The sequence below is a fragment of the Nyctereutes procyonoides genome, unplaced genomic scaffold (genome assembly GCF_905146905.1).
Source record: "Nyctereutes procyonoides isolate TBG_1078 unplaced genomic scaffold, NYPRO_anot_genome, whole genome shotgun sequence".
NCBI classification, from domain to species: Eukaryota; Metazoa; Chordata; class Mammalia; order Carnivora; family Canidae; genus Nyctereutes; species Nyctereutes procyonoides.
Genome location: NW_026575024.1, coordinates 24,384,594 through 24,407,162, shown reverse-complemented (window position 1 = coordinate 24,407,162; position 22,569 = coordinate 24,384,594). Strand labels below are relative to the sequence as shown.

Sequence of the window (22,569 nt, the reverse complement as noted above, 5' to 3'; positions counted from 1 at the left end):
GGGTGATATTATCTTGAAATTCCTAATTGTATCTGTAAACACTCTTTCCAAGTGAAGTCACATTTGTAGGTTTCAGGGAATAGGATGTGGACACAATCATTTTGGAAGCCACTATTCAACCTGTTAAGAGTTACTACATGTAAAATTCTTTTTTTTTTTTAAGATTTTATTTATTTATTCATGAGAGACATGCAGAGAGAGAGGCAGAGACACAGCCAGAGGAGAAGCAGTCTCCCTGCAAGGAGCATGATGTGGGACTTGATCCCAGGCCCTAGGATCACACCCTGAGGCGAAGACAGATGCTTAAGCACTGAGCCACCCAGGCATCCCAAGATTTTAGCTTTAAGTAGTCTCTATACCCAACGTGGATCTCAAACTCAAAACCCTGAGATCAAGAGTCACATGCTCCACTGAGCCAGCCAGGTGCCCCCAAAGTAGTTTTTTTTTTCCTTAGGGGGGGAGGGGCAGAGGGAAAAGGGGAAAGAATATTTTTTCAAAAATTAAAAAAAATATATATTTTATTTATTTATTCATGAGAGACAGAGAGAGAGAGAGAGAGGCAGAGACACAGGCAGACGGAGAAGCAGGCTCCATGCAGGGAGCCTGACACGGGACTCTATCCCAGGACTCCAGGATCACGCCCTGGGCCAAAGGCAGGCGCTAAACTGCTGAGCCACCTTGGGATCCCCTGAAAATGTTTTAAAAATATTTTATTTATTTATTCATGAGAGACACGGTGGGGGGTGGGGGGAGAGAATCTGAAGCAGGCTCCATGCCCAGCACAGAACTGATACAGGGATCACAACTCTGAGAGCATGACCTGAACCAAAATCAAGTCCGGATGCTTAACTGATTGAGCCACTTAGGTGTCCAGACTAGTAACTTTTTATTATGATGATGGTTGTGGTTTTTGCAGCCTCCTGAATTTAATACTTTTTTCTTTTATACCACCTTATTTTAGTAGTCTAAATTTCCATACATATCATCCATAATTAGGGTGGCTTTATGTCATCGCTTGCCTAGTATAGGTCTGGTTTATTCCTGTTGACATAACATTTCATCTAGTCCCTGTTAACAATCAAAACCACCCTAATTTGGTTGAAAAATGATCACTCTCCCATAATTTATCTTACCATTTGTTTTATCTTTTACGAAATAAATCATTACCAAATGTAAAATAAGTACACATAATCTATTTGAATTGTAAGAACTTCAGTATAGGTTCTAAGCATGTTAGGTTGGTATTTCAGTGTAAGTTTTCTTATTCATGTAGTTTAGAGCAGAGATCTTACTTTACCCTAGTACTTAGCCAGAATTATACCTTAGCTTCTCTGTTAGTGTTCTATTGCTATACAGTACATTATCCCAAAATTCAGTGGCTTAAAATAATAACTTACTATCTTCTGCGTTTTCTTTGGGTGAGAAATTTGGGAGCAGCTTGGCTGAGCAGTTGTGGCTTAAGGTCTCTCTTGATGTTGTAATTAGATAACAGGCTGCAATCATTTTAGCCTTAACTGGGACTGGAATATCTACTTCCAGTGGGACTGGAATATCTACTTCCAAGGTGGCTCCCTCATCTTTAGCAAATTGATGCTGGTTTTTGGTGGGAGGCTTCATTTCCTTTTTACCTGGCCATCTCCGTAGGACCACTTGGATGTCTACATAGTATGGTAGCTGACTTCTCCCAGAACAAGCAATCCCAGGGATCAAGGCAAACATTTGTAATGCCTTTTATGACCTAGCTTTGGATATAGTACACTGTTATTTCCACCATATTCTGTTGGTTATATAGGCCTACCTTGTGTTACTGTCAGGGGAATTACACAAGAGTTTTGAATAGCAGGAGGTTAGGATTTGGGGTGGGGGGGAAACACATTTTTGAGACTAGCTACTATAGCTTCTAGACTTATAATTAGCCAAGAATTAAAATCTTTTTTTTTTAATTTTTTTAAAATTTTTATTTATTTATGATAGTCACAGAGAGAGAGAGAGAGAGGCACAGAGACATAGGCAGAGGGAGAAGCAGGCTCTATGCACCGGGAGCCCGATGTGGGATTCGATCCTGGGTCTCCAGGATCATGCCCTGGGCCAAAGGCAGGCGCCAAACCGCTGCGCCACCCAGGGATCCCTAAAATCTTTTATATATTCTTTCTTTTTTAATTCCATCTGAATTCCAGGGATGCCACCCTAAGTGGTGGTGTGTTTTTCTCTTTGTGTTGCTGTGTTATGAATGTGTTTTATGTTCTCAAATTTGTATAGTCATCCAAAAGTAGTTGGTTTTTGAGATGATTTTTTTTTTTTTACTATTTTCACTTAAAGGTTTTTTACTTTTCTTTTTTTTTAATTTTTTTTTTAAATTTTTATTTATTTATGATAGTCACATAGAATGAGAGAGAGAGGCAGAGACACAGGCAGAGGGAGAAACAGGCTCCATGCACCAGGAGCCCGACGTGGGATTCGACCCCAGGTCTCCAGGATCGCGCCCTGGGCCAAAGGCAGGCGCCAAACCGCTGCACCACCCAGGGATCCCGGTTTTTTACTTTTCACTTTGTCCATGATACTGGTCAGTTTTCTAGGTTATTATTAGTTGTCTTATGTGGAGGCTTTGGGTTTTCTAGGAAGACGTTCACATTGCTTGTGAATTACAAGTTTTGTTTCTTTCTAATATTTATAACAACAGAGCTGGGACTTGGTGCCCAGTGTATTTGATTTTTGAAGTCCATTATTTTTGTATTGTCTCATTTCCCCCTTTGTGCCTTGTTTGTTGACCAAATTTAGGCAGATCTCCTGTTCTCTTCCTATTATTATCCTTTTCACCCACAAGTGCTTCTCTTCTGTGGCATCTTGTTTGAATTCTTCCTCCCTACAAAGTCAAAAGTAATTACTACAGCCTGTATTTCCTTACTCATGTTACTTGCACATATTGAGAACACAGTGTCAGTTTCCTATAATTCTAATTATTTATATTTGGCTTTTCCTCATATTTTAAATTCCAGAAGAGCAGGCCCTCTTATCTTTGTAAATCTATGGGTTTTTTTTTTTGTTTTTCATTTTTAAATATAATCTTTTTTTAATATACTTGAGAGGGAGCATACCACCAGGGGCACTGAGAGAGGGAGTAGAGGGGGAGAGAAACAGACTTCCTGCAGAACAGGGAGCTCAACATGGGGCTTAATCCCAGGATCTAGAAATCCTGACCCGAGTCGAAGGCAGATAACCAACTGAGCCACCCAGGTGCCAGTCACTTTGTTTTTTTAAGTAAGCTCCATGGGTGACTTGAACTCACAACCCTGAGATCAAAACCTGAGCTGAAATCAAGGAATCAGATGCTTTACTTAACTGAGCCACTGAGGCGCCTCTGTAAATCTATGAAATCTGTGGTTTTTACTGTTATGATGGGAAACTTTCTGTAGCATGTATTCATTGATTGCCTTTCTATTGTTATTATATAAGGATATACATATATAGAAGTATACATAAAAACAAATACCCTTTGTAACCATTTATTTATAAGTAGAGGCTCTTTTTTACAGGTTACTAGTGCTCCCGTTTATTTGGAGAAGTGTTGGACAGTACTGAGTCCTTTGAATTGTAATTGATGTTTTTACACTTTTTAGTGTTTAGTAAGAAAGATACCCTAAATTTAAGTTCTTCTGAGATGTTAGAGAAAAGTTCACCTTGAGTATCATAAATATTACATATTGATTGATTAATTCAACAGATTTTTGAAGGCCTTACTCTTAAGGTGCTTCAGGCTTTGTGTCCAGCTGTAGCAATGTAAAGATGAATGGCCCCTGATCTCAAGAAAACAGTTTGAAAGAGGAGATAGATTTGCAAACAGATAAGGGACAGAGCTATTGAACACTTGTTAAGTTTAAAACTGTCTGTAGCACTTTATAGGTATTATCTCAGTCTTTTTTTATTTTTTAAGATTTTATTTATTCATGATAGAGAGAGAGGCAGAGACACAGAGGGAGAAGCAGGCTCCATGTAGGGAGCCCGATGCGGGACTCGATCCCGGGTCTCCAGGAGCAGGCCCCAGGCTGAAGGTAGGCGCTAAACCGCTGAGCCACTGGGGCTGCCCCTATTATCTCAGTCTTTAAGACAAAACTACTATAAAATGATCCCTATTTTATGGATGAAGAAGGCATGGCTCGGAGATTATTATTATTATTATTTTAAGATTTTATTTATTTACTCATGAGACAGAGAGAGAGAGAGAGAGAGGCAGAGACACAGGCAGAGGGAGAAGCAGGCTCCATGCAGGGAGCCCGACATGGGACTCGATCCCGGGTCTCCAGGATCAGACCCTGGGCTGAAGGCGGCACTAAACCACTGAGTCACCGGGGCTGCCCATATTATAATTTTTTTAAGATTTGTTTGTTTGTTTGTTTGTTTATTTATTTATTTTAGACAGAGAGAGAGAGAGAGAGAGGCAGAGACACAAGAGGAGGGAGAAGCAGGCTCCATGCCGGGAGCCCGATGTGGGACTTGATCCCTGGACCCCAGGATCGTGCCCTGGGCCAAAGGCAGGCGCTAAACCGCTGAGCCACCCAGGGATCCCCATGGCTCAGAGATTAATAATTTGTTCACGTTTGCACGGTAAATACCAGTGATGATTTGTGGATCTAGATCAGCCTGACTCCAAAGCCTGCACATTTAATTGCTATGTTATAATATCTCCTGGAATACATGCAGTACAGTTGATGAGAAGAAGAAATTCATTATATCTGCTTCAGAATTGAGGGAAGGCTACCAGATGAAATGCTTGAGAAGAATGTTGACGGATAAGAAGAGTTAAGGAAGGAGCAAGAGTACATTTTGAACAGAAGAAACAGGAGAAGTAAATCACAGAAGTATTAAACAGATTGAATGTTGGAATAGGATAAATAATTCTGTATGGCTGAAACATGGGGTAAATATGAGAGTGGAAGGTGAGTTAAAAGAATAGGCAAGTTTAAAAAAAATGAATAGGCAAGTGTGAGGATCATTAGAGGTGTAGAGAATTCATCTTAAAAATCCTTTTGACAACACTGTATGGACAGAGTGGGGTTAGACAAGGAGAAATGTTGAAATTAGTATGATACTATAAGGAGAACAAAATGAAGGGAGTAGTGATGTGGATAAAGAGAAGAATGTAAAATGATTATGAGATTATCCACTCATATCCAACTGTTTTATTATAATGTCTCAAGGAATATTGCCCCTTCCATATTTCCCAGTTTTCAGGTGTAACGTGATGTGTGTAGAGTGTTTTTTTTTTTTTTAAGACTTTTTAGAGAGCACTCATACATGCAAATGAGGAGGGGAAGGGGCAGAAGGTAAGACTCTCAAGCAGACTCCCTGCTAAGCTCTGAGTCAGACACAGAGCTCAGTCTCATGATCCATGAGATCATGACCTGAACCAAAACCTCAACTAACTGAGCTACCCAAGTGCCCCTTATAGGGTGTTTCTTAAATGGTATCTAGTTTTTTCACTTTGATGCTTGAGGGCAGGGGGTTAACAAATTGGCCCATGCTTGAAGGAATCTGGACTTCAGGAAATTTATGTGAATAGTTTTTCTGGAACAAAGTCTCATTCATTCATTTTATGTGTTGTCTAATAGCAATTGTCACACTACAAGTACTTGTGTAGTTGTAACAGATCACATGGATCACAAAATTTAAAATGGTTACTCCCTGGCCCTTTACAGAAAAATTCCTATTTCAGAGCATCAGATTGAAGACATTTTGTTATCTAATAACCAAAATGAATGTGATACTGCTTACTTACTTAAATATTGTATGTTGGTTATTGTTAATTAGGTGACATTGATCACATTTGTCATTCAGAATCTATATTTCTTCTTTAATGTATTTGGAAATTATATTAATCTTTCTCAAATTGCAAGGTTTCTTAGGTAACAGGATTTTAAGTGTAAAGATATTTAAGAAAATGAGGAGTAGAAAACTATGTAGTCAGGTCTCCTAGGAAAACTAGGACATGTTAGCTAGTCCAACAGGGACTAAAAAATAGTTTATTTATTTTTTTAGGGAGTATCCCCTTTTAAATTTTTTTTTATTAATTTTTAGTTATTTATGATAGTCACAGAGAGAGAGAGAGAGAGAGAGAGAGGCAGAGACACAAGCAGGCTCCATGCACCGGGAGCCCGACGTGGGATTCGATCCCGGGTCCCCAGGATCACGCCCTGGGCCAAAGGCAGGCGCCAAATCGCTGCGCCACCCAGGGATCCCCTAAAAAACTAGTTTAAAGTTGCAAGATTATCTAAAATTATAAGCTCTGGCAACCAAATTATTTTGTTAGTCTGGCAGCAGCAGGTATCAGTTGATTCCTATTCTAGTGTTTTGACAGTCTATGTGCAGAGCTTGCAATTTCAGACTACCAAGCTGACCAAATTGATGTATCCCGTTTCCATAAGTAGGCTGTTCTCTTGGGGACAGCTTTCATGCTAATTCCTCCCTCCTTCTCAGAAATTTCTTTTTTTTATGGCATCCTATTTTTGTTTCATGAATGTAGTATCTTTTCATCTCTCTGAGGATGTTAATATATTTTTTTAAGTTTTCTTTGTTTTTCCTTGGCATCACTTCATGATAGAAGCTTTTCACATTGCTTGGTGTGTAGTATTTGATGTTTAAGGATGGGAGACTAAAAATCAGGCTGGGAGTTCTGAGTGTGCATGTAGGAAGGAGAAGCTTGTTAATAGAGAACCTCACTATAGGGTTATCTGGTAGATAACCTTTTATGAAGTTAGCGAACTTCATAAAAAGACTCCTCCTATCTGCTGCCTGGTTGATTAAACCTTTTTTTTTTTTTCCTCTTATTCATGAGAGATAGAGAGCAGACCTAGGCAGGCTCCATGCTGGGAGCCTGATCCCAGACTCCAGGATCACACCCTGGGCGGAAGGCAGATGCTTAACGGCTGAGCCACCCAGGCATCCCTGGTTAAGTCTTAATAACTACAGTGGGCTATAGCCAAGTGGGAAAGGAGAATGAGAGTTTTGTCATTATTTGCGTATGTTCTTTTAATTCTGTTTTTTTAAAGATTTTATTTATTTGAGGGAGAGTGTGAATGAGAATGAGAGGGAGCACAAGCAGGGGTGAGGACCAGAGGGAGGAGAAGCAGGCTCTCCACTGAGCAGGGATCCTGAACCCTGCCCCTGGACTCAGGGATAATGACCCCAGCCTAAGGCAGATGCTTAACTGATTGAGCCACCCATAATTCTCCTGTTTTTGATACTGTTGTCCATCTTTCCACTGTGCCTGGCATCTCCCATTCCAGAGATGCTCTACTTTACCCTCTCCAGAGGAAAAAAAACCACCAGATCCTTCTGGTGTGAAATAGGGAATTTAGGAATCAATATGCTTGATAGGTAGCTTTTAAACAATCCTGCTTAACATTATGCTCTACTTCCAGAATTACCTGGTGCCTGTGTTGAAGATGCTACAATTTAAACCAATTTAAACTTTGTTCTCTGCTTTTCCCTATTACCAACATAGGAGTCAACTTTCTTCAGTGTGTGGTCAATTAGCATTGGTCTGTCAGATTTGTAGCTTACTAAAGTTATTTGCTTGTTGTCTCTACTTCTGATTTTCCTTATTTACTCTAGTTGCTTCTTGGGTTTAAAACTTTTTTTTGCTGGGCAGCCCGGTGGCTCAGCAGTTTAGCGCCGCCTTCAGCCCAGGGCCTGATCCTGGAGACCCAGGATCCAGTTCCATGTTGGGCTCCCTGCATGGAGCCTGCTTCTCCCTCTGCCTGTGTCTCTGCCTCTCTCTCTCTCTCTCTCTCTCTCTGACTCTCATGAATGAATAAATAAAATCTTTAATTTTTTTTTTTATTTTTGCTAGAGTTTAGAGGGAATTTGAAAAGGAATTCAGATGTGTATGTGTAATCTATCCTTTTGTAAAAGACCTTTCTCTACATATTTCATTTTTTTCTCTTTTTATTTACTCCTGCATTCTCTTGGATTCATATATTTTTTTCTCTCAAATCTTTTTTCTCCATACTGGTTTGGAAATCTCTGTGCTCTGTTTTCTCTGTTTTTATTTTTTATTTTTATTTTTTTTGTGCTGTTTTTAAATTTTTGTTGCATCTCTTTGAAATTAACTTGCATATTAACTTCACAAAAGTTAATTGGTATCTTTGCCTTGCTGAGCAATAGAAAGATCTTTAAACTCCAGTTGTCTCCATTCCAGATTTTAATGCTATTATTTAGTATTTTAGTTTTATATTTTTATTTTAATTATATTTTTTTAGTTTTATATTTTTAAATTCCCAAATTAGACATTCTTTTATGTATTTTATGTTTACCTAATGTTTACCACTTTCTTAGTCATTTTTATATCTTAAGTTGCAGAACTTCCTTTAAGAATCCTTGTCTTGGGATCCCTGGGTGGTGCAGCGGTTTAGCGCCTGCCTTTGGCCCAGGGCCCGATCCTGGAGACCCTGGATCGAATCCCATGTCAGGCTCCCGGTACATGGAGCCTGCTTCTCCCTCTGCCTATGTCTCTGCCTCTCTCTCTCTCTCTCTCTCTCTCTCTCTCTGACTGTCATAAATAAATAAAAAATTTAAAAAAAAGAAAAAAAAAAAAGAATCCTTGTGTTTGGGCAGCCTGGGTGGTTCAGCGGTTTAGTGCCGCCTTCAGCCCAGGGCCTGATCCTGGAGACCCGGGATTGAGTCCCACGTCAGGCTCCCTGCATGGAACCTGCTTCTCCCCTCTGCCTGTGTCTCTGCCTCTCTCTCTGTCTCCCATGAATAAATAAATAAAATCTTTAAAAATAAAAAAGATTTTATTCATTTATTTGAGAGAAAGTGAGAGCATGAGTGGGGTAAGGGGAAGAGGGAGAAGCAGAGAGAGAGGGTGAGGGTCAGAGAAAGAAGCCGATTCTCCGCTGAGCAGGGAGCCCAATGTGGGATTCCATCAGAGGACCCTGAGATCGTGACCTGACCGGAAGGCAAATGCTTTAACTGAACCACCCAGGTGCCCCTCAACAATCAATTTTGAAACCTAATAATTACCCCAAAAAGTAATCTCTGTGTCTCTTAGCTCTCATCCCAAATCCCACATCTGCTCAGCCCTAGGCAACCAATAATCTACATAGTATGTCTGTGGCTTAGTTTACTCGACATTTCATGTAAATGGAATCATATAATATTTAGTCCTTTGAGACTGACTTCTTTCACTTAGCATAGTATTTTCAGGGTTTGTCTATGATACAGATTTTATCAGTGCTTTATTTCTTTTTATTGCTGAATAATATTCCATTGTATGAATATACCACATTGAAAAAATCTGTTCATTGTTTGATGGACATGGACATTTGGGTTGTTTGTGTTTTCTGACTCTTATGAATAATATTGCTGCGAACATTCATGTTCAGGTTTTTGTGTGTTTTCATTTCTCTTCTCTTGGTATATACCTAGAGAAGAATTGCTCTAATGGGGTAATTCAGTGTTTTACTTTTTTGAGGAACCACAAAACTGTTCCATCGCAGCTGCACCATTTTACATTCCCATTAGCATTGTACGAAGATTCTAATTTTGCATATCCTCATCAATACTGTTTTTTTTTGTTTGTTTTTAAAGATTTTATTTATTCATGAGAGACACAGAGAGAGGCAGAGATAAAGGCGGAGGGAGAAGCAGGCTTCCTATGAGGAGCCTGATGTGGGACTCGATCCCAGGACTCTGGGATCACAACTTGAGCCTAAGGCTAACGCTCAACCACTGAACCACCCAGGTACCCCTTATCAATACTAGTTACTGGTCATATTAATTATAGCTATCCTAGTAAGTATGAAGTGTTATTTTGATTTTGGTTTGTATGTCTGTGATGATTAATGATGTTGAGTATGTTTTCATGTGTTTTTTGGCCATTTGTGTATCTTTGGAGAAATGTGTACTTAGGTATTTTGCCAGTCTTTCAGTCGTTGAACTGAACGTCTTTTTTGAGAGTTCTTCATATGTTTATTTCTTTATTTTTTGTTCTTCATATGTTTAGATACTTTTGTCAGATTTGTATGATTTACAAAAATTATCTTGCATTTTGTGGGTTGGCTTCTTGCTTTTTTTTTTTTTTTTAAGATTGTTTATTTGTGAGAGAGGTGTGCGAGCAACTGGAGGGAGAGGGAGAGAGCGAATCCCAAGCAGATTCTTTGTCGAGCTGGGATTCTCTACCCGGTCCCAATGAGAAGGGCTTGATCTCACCACCACCTATGAGATCATGACCTGAGTTGAAATCACCAGAGTCTTAACTGACTGAGCCTGGCTTCTCACTTCGTTGTTTTTTTTTTTTTTTTTAAGATTTTATTTATGTATTCATGAGAGACACACACACAGAGAGGCAGAGACACAGGCAGGGAGAAATAGGCTCTATGCAGGGAGCCCGATGTGGGATTTGATCCCGGTACTCTAGGATCACACCCAGGGCAGAAGGCAGGCCCGAAATCTCTGAGCCACAGGATCCCCTTGGCTTCTCACTTCTTAATGATGGTTTTGAAGTACAAAATTGTTGCTTTTAATTTATATCCAATTTCTTTTTGCTTTTGGTGTTATATTTAGTTCTATTTGAATTTTAGGGTTGTTTTTTCTTTAAAGAAATGCCATTGAGGAACGCCTGGGTGGCTCAGCAGTCTAGCGCCTGCCTTTAGTCCTGGGCATGATCCTGGAGTCTCAAGATTGAGTCCTACATCGGGCTCCCTTCATGGAGCCTGCTTCTCCCTCTGCCTGTGTCTCTGCCTCTCTCTCTCTCTTTCTCTGTGTCTCTCATGAATAAATAAACAAAATCTTATTTAAAAAAGCCATTGGGAATTTTAAATTTAATTTTATTTATTTTTTGGATTTTTAAAAGAGTTTGTTTATTGTTTGTTTGTTATTTATTTATTTATTTATTTATTTATTTATTTATTTATTTATTTATGATAGTCACACAGAGAGAGAGAGAGAGAGGCAGAGACACAGGCAGAGGGAGAAGCAGGCTCCATGCACCGGGAGCCCGACGTGGGACTCGATCCCGGGTCTCCAGGATCGCGCCCTGGGCCAAAGGCAGGCGCCAAACCGCTGCGCCACCCAGGGATCCCGAGTTTGTTTATTTATTCATGAGACACACACACAGAGGCTCAGAGATAGAGGCAGAGGGAGAAGCAGGCTCCATGCAGGGAGCCCGATGTGGGACTCGATCCCGGGACTCCAGGATCATGCCCTGAGCCAAAGGCAGATGCTCAACCAATGAGCCAATCAGGCATCCTGCCATTGGGATTTTGAATGGGATTGCACTGAATCTGTAAATCTTACAAATCATGAATATGGATTGCTTTCCATGTATTTGTGTGTGTGTGTGTGTGTGTGTGTTTAAGATTTCATTTATTTATTTATGAGAGACTCAGAGAGAGAGTCCGAGACATAGGCAGAGGGAGAAACAGGCTCCCCACGGGGAGGCTGATGCAAGACCTGATCCTGGACTCTGGGATCACTAACTGAGCCAAAGGCAGATGCTCAACCACTGTGCCACTCATGTGCCCCTGTGGCTTCTTTAATTAATTAATTTAAACAAAAGATTTCATTTGTTTATTTGAGTGAAAGAACTTGTGCAAGAGAGCAGGGAGCTTGATTCGAGACTCCGTACCAGAATCCTGGGAGACCCCCATCATGACCTGAGCCAAAGGCAGATGCTTAACCAACTTAAGTGACCCCGGTACCTTCTTTAATTTCTTTCAGCAGAGTTTTGTAGTTTTCATCTCTTTTGTTAAGTTGATTCCTAAGTATTTTATTCCTTTTGGTGCTATTGTAAATGGGATTGTCTTATTTATTTTTTTTCCTGGCCGGTTGCCTTGGCTAGGACTTAAAGTACTATGTTAAATAAAAGTGGTGGGAGTTGGTATTTTGTCTTCTTCTAAGTATTGGAGGACAAGTTTTCAGTTTTTCATCATTGAGTATGATATTAGTTGTGGGCTTTTCATATATACTCTTCATTTTGTTAATTTTCTTTATTCCTAGTTTGCCAGTTTTTATCATGAAAGACTATTGAATTTTGTCAAATGCTTTTTTTTTACATCAGTTGTGATGATCATGTGATTTTTAGCCTTAGTTCTTTTAATGTATAACACACCAATTTTTGTATGTTGATCCATCCTTGCAACCCAGTAATGAATCCCACTTGGTCATTGTGTATTAAGTGCTATTGAATTTGGTTTGCTAGTATGAAAAACCGAACATTTTGAATTTATAGTGCAGCAACTCTGGATATCAAATTCTTTTCCCATTTTATGGTTTTTCTTTCTTTTAAGATTTATTTATTTATTTGAGAGAGCTAGAGCCCACACACAAAAGGAGGGGCAGAGGGAGAGGAGAGAGAATCTCAAGCGCGGACTCTGCTGAGCAGGAGCCAGGATGCAGGGCTGAATCTCCGGAGCCAAATCAAGAGTTTGATGCTTAACCAGGGACGCCCAGGTGGCTCAGCCGTTGAGCGGTTGAGTGTCTGCCTTTGGCTCAGGGCGGGGTCCTGGGATCCGAGTCCCACATCAGGCTCCCTGCAGGGAGCCTGCTTCTCCGTCTGTCTGTGTCTCTGCCCTTCTCTGTGTCTTTCATAAATAAATAAAATCTTTAAAAAAAAAAAAAAGAGTTTGATGCTTTTTGACTGAGCCACCCAGGCCCCCTCACCCGCCCCCCCCTTCATGGTTTCTTATTGTTGCTTATTGTGGTTCTTTGCTTATTTGGTGAATTCAAAACTAATTTTGTGTAGTCTGTATTCTTTATCATGTATGGCCACTGAAGTCTGTATTCTGTTAGTTTAGTGGTCAGCTAGTGATTTGACCGATATCCTTAAAAACTTGAAACCAGGGGATCCCTGGGTGGCTCAGCGGTTTGGCTCCTGCCTTTGGCCCACTGCGTGGTCCTCGAGTCCCGGGATCGAGTCCCACGTCGGGCTCCCAGCAAGGGGCCTGATTCTCTCTCTGCCTGTGTCTCTGCCTGTCTCTCTCTCTCTCTCTCTCTCTCTCTCTCTCTCTCTCGAATAAATAAATAAAATATTACAACAACAACAACAACAACAAAAAACAACAACAACAAAACTTGAAACCAGCCTTCCCCTCCTTTCCCCCCTACACTACCATGTTTTCAGATTGGCTGTGTTGGGCAGTTTAAAACGGTCTTAGCCTTTACTTCCTGATTGGATGGAGCCTGAAGGTCAGTCAGAGTTAAGAGCCAGGATCTTCTCCTGTACTTGGACTTCTAGATTTAACAGAATACCCAGAGTTTTTCAAAGCCCTCATTCCTTCAAATGTCTTGTTCTCTAGTCTCTTCCTTTCCAGTCTTTTCAGTATATCTATTGTGTACTCCACCTATTATCCTTTGCCCCAGGTGGCAGAGTTTAATACATTTACTTTTAAATTCTTTTGACAAACTGCCTGGGTAGCGAACTCAGCCCCAAGGAAGCTCTCAGAAGGAAGACAAAAGCAAGAGAAGTTCTTGAGCCAGTCCTTCATGTAACTTCCAGACAGTTCAAAACATACAACCACAGTTCTTTGTAGGGGTCCAACTTAATTTTTTTACATATGGTTGTGCAGTTGTCCTAGCACCATTTGTTGAAGAGATGGCAACGAGTTTTTGGATATAACACCAAAGATACAATCCATGAAAGACAAAATTTAGAAATTAGACTTTATTAAAATAAAATGTCCTTCCTTACAAAAGGCACAATGTGATACTGTGATTTTATAATAAAAATATGTATGTTTTAAAAATATTTATTTATTCATATGAGAGAGAAAGAGAGAAAACAGGCTCTCTGCAAGAGCCCGATGTGGGACTGACCCCAGGATCACGCCCTGGGTCATTAGAAACGACAAATACCCACCATTTGCTTCAACGTGGATGGAACTGGAGGGTATTATGCTGAGTGAAGTAAGTCAATTGGAGGACAAACAGTGTATGTTCTCATTCATTTGGGGAATATGAATAATAGTGAAAGGGAATATAAGGGAAGGGAGAAGAAATGTGTGGGAAATATCAGAAAGGGAGACAGAGCATAAAGACTTCTAACTCTGGGAAATGAACTAGGGGTGGTGGAGGGGGAGGAGGGCGGGGGGTGGGGGTGAATGGGTGACGGGCACTGAGGGGGACACTTGACGGGATGAGCACTGGGTGTTATTCTGTATGTTGGTAAACTGAACACCAATAAAAATTAATTTATTTAAAAAAAAAAAAAAAAAACCTCCACCGCTGAGCCACCCAGGAGTCCCTGGTTTTCAACCCTGTTCCTGACACAGAGCTCCTAAAACTTTGAATTTCCTGTTGAGAGTGATTCAGATGTCCTTTGTCATGTTAATGATATGACTTCATTGATGTCTTAAGGATGGAAGCTAGTTGCCTAAGGAGCCAACCACTTAGAAATGGGACCTTTCAGTCCTACCTTTCAATGAAGAGAGGGGCGGGGGATCTGAGTTCAGTTGCTAGTAGCTTAATTGGCCACACCTGTGTAACAGCCTCCATAAAAGTCTAAAAGGATGGGGTTCTGAGAGCTTGCCGGTTGCTGAATTACAAGAAGATTTGGGGAGAGTGGTATGCTCCCTGAGGACTTGGAAGCTTCACACCTTTTCCCCATACCTTGCCCTGTGGATTTCTTCTGGCTGTTACTGAGTGATATTCTTTTATAATAAACTGGTAATCTATGAAGTAGTAATACGTATGAGTTTTGTGAGCCACTACAGCAAATTAATCAAACCTAAGGCGGTAGACATTAGTTCCTACAATCTATAGCTGGTTAGTCAGCACAAGACAACTTGGACTTGGGACTAGCATCTGTAGTGGGGTGGAGGAGCTTGTAGGACTCATTATTTAACCTGTGGGATCTGACTCTATCTCTGGGTGGGTACTGTCAAATTTAAGTTGTAGGACACCCAGCTGATATCAGAGAACTGCTTGGTGTGAGGAAACGACCCCCATTCTCCATATACACCCACGTTTTAAAACATTTACACTGTTAAGAGAATGAAAAGAGAAACCATAGGCTGTGAGAAATATTTGCAAAACACACATATAGTAAAGGATTTGTTTTTAAAATATACAAAGAACTCTTAAAATGTGATAATGTGAAAACAAGTAAAAAGTGAGCAAAAGATCTGGATAGCCTACCAAACGATATACATAGATGCCAAATGAAGCATATGAAAATATGTTAAAAAATACATTCAACATCATGTCATGGGAATTGCAAATTAAACCATCAGTGAAATATCACCGCACATCTATTAGGTTCGCAAAACTTTGAAAAGCTGGTAATACCAAACGCTGGTGAAGATATGGAACAATAGGAATGCTCTTTTTTGTTGTTTAAAGATTTTATTTATTTGAGAGTGAGTGAGTATGGGGGAATGGGGGAGTAGGAGGGATAGGCAGAGGGGGAGGCAGAAGGAGATTCCCTACTGAGCAAGGAGCCCAACTCAGGGCTCGATTCCAGGACCCCAAGATCATGATCTGAGCCAAAGGCACACATTTAGCTGACTATGCTACCCAGGTGCCCCATGAATTCTCCAATCCTAGTAGGAATGCAAAATGATACAACTACTTTGGAAGACCATTTGGCAGTTTCTTACAACCCTGAAATATAGGGCTTACCATTATCCAACAGTTTAACATATTTACTCAACTGAATTGAAAACTTAAGTCCACAAATAACCTGTACATGAATATTTATAGCAGCGTTTTTCATAATTACCCCAAAATGGAAGCAAACAAAATGTTCTTTAATAGGAGAATGGATAAACTGTGGTTACAAACACAATGGAATATTATTCAGCAATTAAAAAAAAAAAGAATTGTCAAGCCGTGAAAAGGTACGGAGGAACATTTAGTAATTGCTGAGTGGAAGAAGCCAATCTGAAAAGTTCCCAAGTTGTATGATTCCACCTACTTGACATTCTGGAAGAGGCAAAACTTACTAAAATGTTAAAGTAATCTCTACACCCAGTGTGGGGCTCGAATTTACAACCTTGAGATCAAGAGTCTCTACCAAATGCCCAGGCATGTCTACAGACTGAGCCATCCACCCCTGGACTGACTTACTAACTCTTATTTATTGATATATTTTAAAATTCTATTAATTTTTAAAAAGGCTTTATTTTTAAGTAATCTCTATACCCAGTGTGGAGCTTGAAGTCACACCCCCAAGAACAAGAGTCATCATGCTCCACTGACTGAGCAGCCAGGTGCCTTTGGACTTTTTTTTTTAATTGTAGTATAGTTGATATACAGTGTTATATTATTTTCAGGTATACAACATAGTGATTTGACAGCTGTATATGTTATGCACACCACAAATGTAGCTGCCACCCGTGGCCATACATCACTATTACAATACTACTGACTATGTTCCTTATGCTGTACCTTTCTTCCTTATGACTTACTCATTTCATGACTGGAAGTCTGTACCATCTGTTCCCTTCACCCATTTTGCCTGTCTCCTTAGTCCCTTCCCTCTGGCAACCACAGGTTCATTCTCTGTATTTGTAGGTCTGTTTCTGCTTTTTTTGTTCGTTTGTTTTGTGTTTTAGATTCTACATATAAGTGAAATCAGATGGTATTTGTCTTTCTCTGACTCATTTTACTTAGTATAATATCCTCTAGGATCATCCATGCTGTTAAAAATGGCAAAATGTATTATTTATTTATTTATTTATTTATTTATTTATTTATTTATTTATAATGGCTCATAGTCCATTATGTGTGTGGATACCACATCTTTATCCATATTTTATCTGTTGTTTCCATATTTTATTTATTGTAAAAATGCTGCAGTAAACATAAGGGTGCATATATATTTTTGAATTAATGTTTTCAGTTTTCTTGGATAAATACCCAGTGGTGGAATTACTGGATTATATGGTATTTCTATTTTTAATTTTTTGAGAACCATCATCCTGTTTTCCATAGTGGTTGTACTAATTTACATTCTTACTGTCAGTGCACAAAGGTTTCCTTTTTTTCCACATTCTTGCCAGTACTTGTTATTTCTTGTCTTTTTGATACTAGGTATTGTGACAGGTGAAATTGTGGACTTAAAAAACTTCCAGGGATGCCTGGGTGGCTCAGCGGTTTAGTGCCTGCTTTCACCCAGGGCGTGATCCTGGAGTACTGGGATCGAGTCCCACATTGGGCTTGCTGCATGGAGCCTGCTTCTCCCTCTGCCTGTGTCTCTGCCCCCCCCCCCCCCGTGTTCTCTCATGAATAAATAAATCTTAAAAAAAAAAAAACTTCCAAAATATTCCAGGTACTAATTAACAGAGTAGACAAGTTGCCCAGATTTGTGGACTTTAGAGTCAACAAACCAGAACTTTTTCAGTACTGTCATAGAAAGTGATAGGATGGCTACTTTATTTATTTATACTTTTAAAAGATTCTATCCATTTATTCATGAGAGACACAGAGAGAGTAGAGACATAGGCAGAGGGAGAAGCAGGCTTCCCGCTGAGCAGGGAGCCTCATATGGGACTTGATCCCAGAACATTGGGATTAGGACCTGAGCCAAAGGCAGCCGCTCAACCACTGAGCCACCCAGGCATCCTGGGGTGGCTACTTTAGATTGGATAAGGCCAGACTCTTCTCTTTGAGGTGATATTTAACTTGAGGCCTGAATGCAAGAAGATGTTAGCTATTTTTAAAATAGATTTATTTTTTTATTTGAGAGAGTGTGTATGTGTGCATAAACTGGAGGAGGGACAGATGGACAGAGAGAAAGAATCCTCAAGCGACTCCCCCACTAGCCATGTGGGGCTTGATCCCAGGATATGACCTGAGTGGAAATCAAGAGCAGGATGCTTAACTGACTGAGCCACTCAGGCTATTTTAAGATAGAAGGAAAAGCATTCCCAGCAGAGGAAACAGTTAGATACAAAGACTATATATAAAGGCTGGAATGACCAAATTTGTTTCAGAAATAAAAAGAAAGCTAGATTTGTAATGGGTGTAGGGGAGAATGATATGAGGTAAAATCAGAATCAGTCTTGTGTGGAATGGATTTGGGCATCTGTAAGCCAGGTGAAGGAGTTTGGATCCTATTTTAAGTGGAGTAGAACATGACCTAGCCTTTTTTTTTTTTTTTAAGATTTTATTTATTTATTCACAAGAGAGACACAAAGAGAGAGAGAGGCAGAGACATAGGCAGAGGGAGAAGCAGGCTCCATGCAGGGAGCCTGATGTGGGACTTGATCCTGGGACTCCAGTGTCACGCCTTGGACTGAAGGCAGGAGCTCAACTGTGGAGCCACCCAGTTGTCCTGACCTAATTTATTTTTAAAAGAGTACTCTAGTTGCTGTATGGAGAATGATGGGACAGGGAGGGAGCAGGAACTAGGAGCAAGTGCAGAAGCAGGGAGACCAGTTTAATGACTTCTATTAATTTGTTTACAAGGAAGGGATGGATGTTTGTAGGTTGGACTAGGATGCTTAAGAAGAGAAGGAGTAAAGTAACTATATAGTTGTGTGTGTTTTGTAGGTGGAATCTTTAGAACTTACTTTTTTCTCTTTTTTTTCTTTAGAACTTATTGAGGGAAAGGTAATGTCCATATGTTTGGCATGAGTAACTGGATGGATGGTGGTGCGGTTGAGGCCAGGATGAGTGTAAAATTTAGTCCTTTTACTTTGTTTTAAAAGATTTTATTTGAGAGAAAGCAAGAGAGAGAGAAAGCACGAGTGGAGTGAGGGGCGGCAGAGGGAGAAGTAGACTCCCCACTGAGCAGGGAGCCTGATTCAGGGCATTATCCTGGGACTCTGAGATCATGACCTGAGCCCAAGGCAGACGCTGAACTGACTGAAACACCCAGGTGCTATGTAGGTCATTTTAGCTATGTAGGTAGCAGTTATAAGTAATAGTGAAACCTGAGTCTGGAACTCAGAGGAAAAGGTGGAACTTGAAGTATAGATTCTCATTATATCTACTCTCTCTTGCCTGTTTTTAAAATTGTACAAATCATCTGTGATACATATTTTCTTTTAAAAACTTCAAACAATACATATAACACCAAAGTTCCCTGTGACTATCTTCTTTATATACTCCTCCGCAAAGGTAACCACTGTGACCAGTTTCGAATGTACACCTTTTCTGCATTTATTTATATGTACTTGTAGGAATATATAGTGTGTTTCTGTTTGCAAAAATAACACCATATTGTATATATTTTGTACCTTAAAATACAAATCTTGGAATCCTTTATTTCAGTCTTTTTTTTTTAAGATTTTATTTATTCATTCATGAGAGATAGAGAGAGAGAGAAGCAGAGACATAGGCAGAGGGAGAAGTAGGCTCCATGCAGAGAATCCAATGTGGGACTCCATCCTGGATCTTGGGATGAGCCAAAGGCAGATGCTCAACCGCTGAGCTGCCTGGGCAACCCAGTATTTCAGTCATTAATAAGTTATTTGTTTTAATGGTTGCATAGTATTTTGTTCTATGGTATGAATATGTGGTTTAACTGGTTGCCAATTTATATTTAGGTGGTTTCTTTAGGTTTTCTTTTTTACTATTATATGTATGGTAATTTTTATTTTTCTTAATTTAAAATAATATAAAATATGTATAAGTTCCTAAATTATTAAAATTATCAGCATGTTTTTGCAGAGTGTCTCATTCTACCAAAGTGGGGATTCCCTATAATTATCTGGAATCACTGTTCCTCAAAATGTTGGTAGTTTGTACTTTCTTAAATCTTTTCTAGATGAAGTTAATTTGAGTTTTAAAAATACATTTTAGGGATCTCTGGGTGGCGCAGCGGTTTGGCGCCTGCCTTTGGCCCAGGGCACGATCCTGGAGACCCCGGGATCGAATCCCAAGCATGGAGCCTGCTTCTCCCTCTGCCTGTGTCTCTGCCTCTCTCTCTCTCTCTCTCTCTATCATAAATAAATAAAAAAATAAAAAAAAATAAAAATACATTTTATTTATTTATTTATTGAAGATTTTATTTGTTTATTCATGACACACACACACACACACACACACACAGCGGCAGAGATATAGGCAGAGGGAGAAGCAAGTTCCCCGAAGGGGAGAGCCTGATGTGGGGATGTGGGACTCGATCGCAGGACCCCAGGATCAAAAGGCAGACAGACGCTCAACTGCTGAGCCACCCAAGCGCCCCTAAAATATGCTTTATTTCTCTAGAGATCTTAAGTTTATTTTCTTTGCAACTTTGTAATTAATGTTAATTTAGAATAATCGACACCATATTGTTAAAAAGGATATTTTTCCAGTAATAAATTGTTGATCCAGATCAGCAACTAGAATAGTAGTTTATCATGCATAATAAAGTCAGTGCCCAGATATTGCACTTTACTTACCGTCTTTTGATTTACTTGTGTTGATGTCACAGTACTGTTGCATACAGTCTTTTGAGTAGTGAGAAGGAAATAACTATACAGAATGTGGTAATGGTGTCTTTGAGGGCCCTTTGTATTACAAGCACTTTGAATCAGAAGAATATCCTGTACAAAACTGTTAAGGCTTTTGTGTTATAGTTCATTTCTTTTATGTTTTGAGTGACAACTAATACCATTATTTATGGTGCATGCCTTCCCTATTTAAAATAAAAGGTCCCGTTTAGTAAATTGTAGATTATAAAACACCTGAAATGGTGCAATGTAAATAAAACACACACATACAAACACACACACACACACACACACACACACACACACACACACACACCTTGGCCAAAGAGAATGACCTAGTTGCTGTAGTGAAGGTCAAAATTTTAGCATTGAGCATTTTCATAAATTAAGGAATAAAACATTGGATTTTATAGAGTTGGTCTCAGTAGGACCTATTGTTCCGTTTCATTTTGGCAGATTGGAGAAGGTACCAGAATTGTTTTTTGTTTTTAAAAGATTTTATTTATTTATTCATGAGAGAGAGAGAGAGAGAGAGAGAGGCAGAGACACAGGCAGAGGGAGCAGCAGACTCCATGCAGGGAGCCTGACGGGACTCTATCCTGGCTCTCCAGGATCATGCCCTGGGCTGAAGGCGGTGCTAAACTGCTGAGCCACCTGGGCTGCTCCTATAGAGCATTTTTAAATATACATAATCATTCATCTTTGTAACAACACTGTGAGGTAGCAGTGGTGTTATCCTCATTTTTCTGATAGAAAACTGGGACCTAGAAAGGTTACATAGCTCAAACATTATTGTATAGTAAATGTTGTAGACAGGAATTAAGCCCAGATGTTTTGACTTTGTTATAAAATCTTGTTATATTAATGATGCTATTTCCACGTGGGGATTGCTTTTTCTGTGATTGATGACTGAAGAAGATACGTTAGAAAATTGTTCATTTAGTGTAATTCAAAAGCCACTTTAAAAATTTATTTCATCAAACATATATTTAAGTGTTTGCTATGTGTCAGGCATTGTTTTGGGCTTCTGTGGATAAAACAAAGATCTTAGATGGAGTTTATATTTTAGCCCAGAGAGTTGAAATCAGTAAATATAACTATCAAGTAATTACTCAGTATGTCAGAAGGTGATATATTCTGTAGAAGGAAAAAAGGGAAGTGGAACAGATTAAATTATTGTCAAGAGAACAAGGAAAACAAAAGTTTTAAGACTAGAACGTACTAGCTTATTTGAAGAATAACAAGGAAGTAAGTGCCTGAGTAGGTTAGGAGAGTAGAATAGACGGAAGTAAGATCAGGAAGTTGGGATCAGGGATAGTATGCATCTTCTGTTGTCTTTTAAGGTCGTTGGATGGAACTATGCTTTTACGCTGAGTAAAATGGGAAGCCTTTGCAGGGATTTGAGCACTTTGTTTTTTTATTTTTAAAAGATTTTATTTCTATATTAGAATGAGAGCAGGAGCAAGTGGAGGACAGGAGGGTGGGGGAGAAGCAGACGCCCTCCACTGAGCAGGGAGCCCAGTGTGGGGCTTGATCCCAGGACCCCGGAGGCAGATGCTTAACTGAGCCACCCAGGCACCCCAGGTTTTGAACACTTTAAAAGTCATCCTGATTGTGTTCGGAATAGGCACTGAAGCTAGACACCAGGTAGAAACATGGAGACCTGTTGATAACCGCAGTAATTTAAGAGGGAGGCATAATCCAGGGGGAAAAAAGTGGCAGAGGCCACTCTGAACAGATTGATGATAGAGTTCGTGAGAAATGTTTGGCTTCTAAATATATTTTGCAAATAGAGACTACAGAATTGATGGTAGATAGGAAGGGAAATAAAAAACAAAGGCAGGATGACTTCAAGGTTTTTAGCCTGAGCATCTGAAAGGATGGAGTTATCAGGAGTTCAGTTTGATGTGTTAAGTTTGGGGGGTCTTTTAGATACCCAAGTGAACTTGTTTGGAGTTTAGGAATGAAGTCTGGAGGTGCCTGGGTGGCTCAGTTGGTTAAGCATCTGCCATTGGCTCAAGTCATGATCCCAAGGTCCTGGGATGGAGTCCTCCATTGAGCTCTGCTCAGCAGGGAGCCTGCTTCTCCCTCTCCCTCTGTCTGCTGCTCTCCCTGCTTATGCTCCTCTTTCTGTCAAATAAATAAAATCTTTATAAAGAAAATGAAATCCGGGATAGAAATACAAAGTTGGGAC

The 22,569-nt window shown here is 39.8% G+C and overlaps 1 protein-coding gene across 3 annotated transcripts in view; it reads left to right on the top strand.

Annotated features, from left to right (window-relative positions):
• The window catches only part of ITCH (itchy E3 ubiquitin protein ligase), a 146,785-nt gene that overhangs the window by 27,158 nt on the left and 97,058 nt on the right, over positions 1-22,569 (top strand). The window lies entirely within an intron of this gene.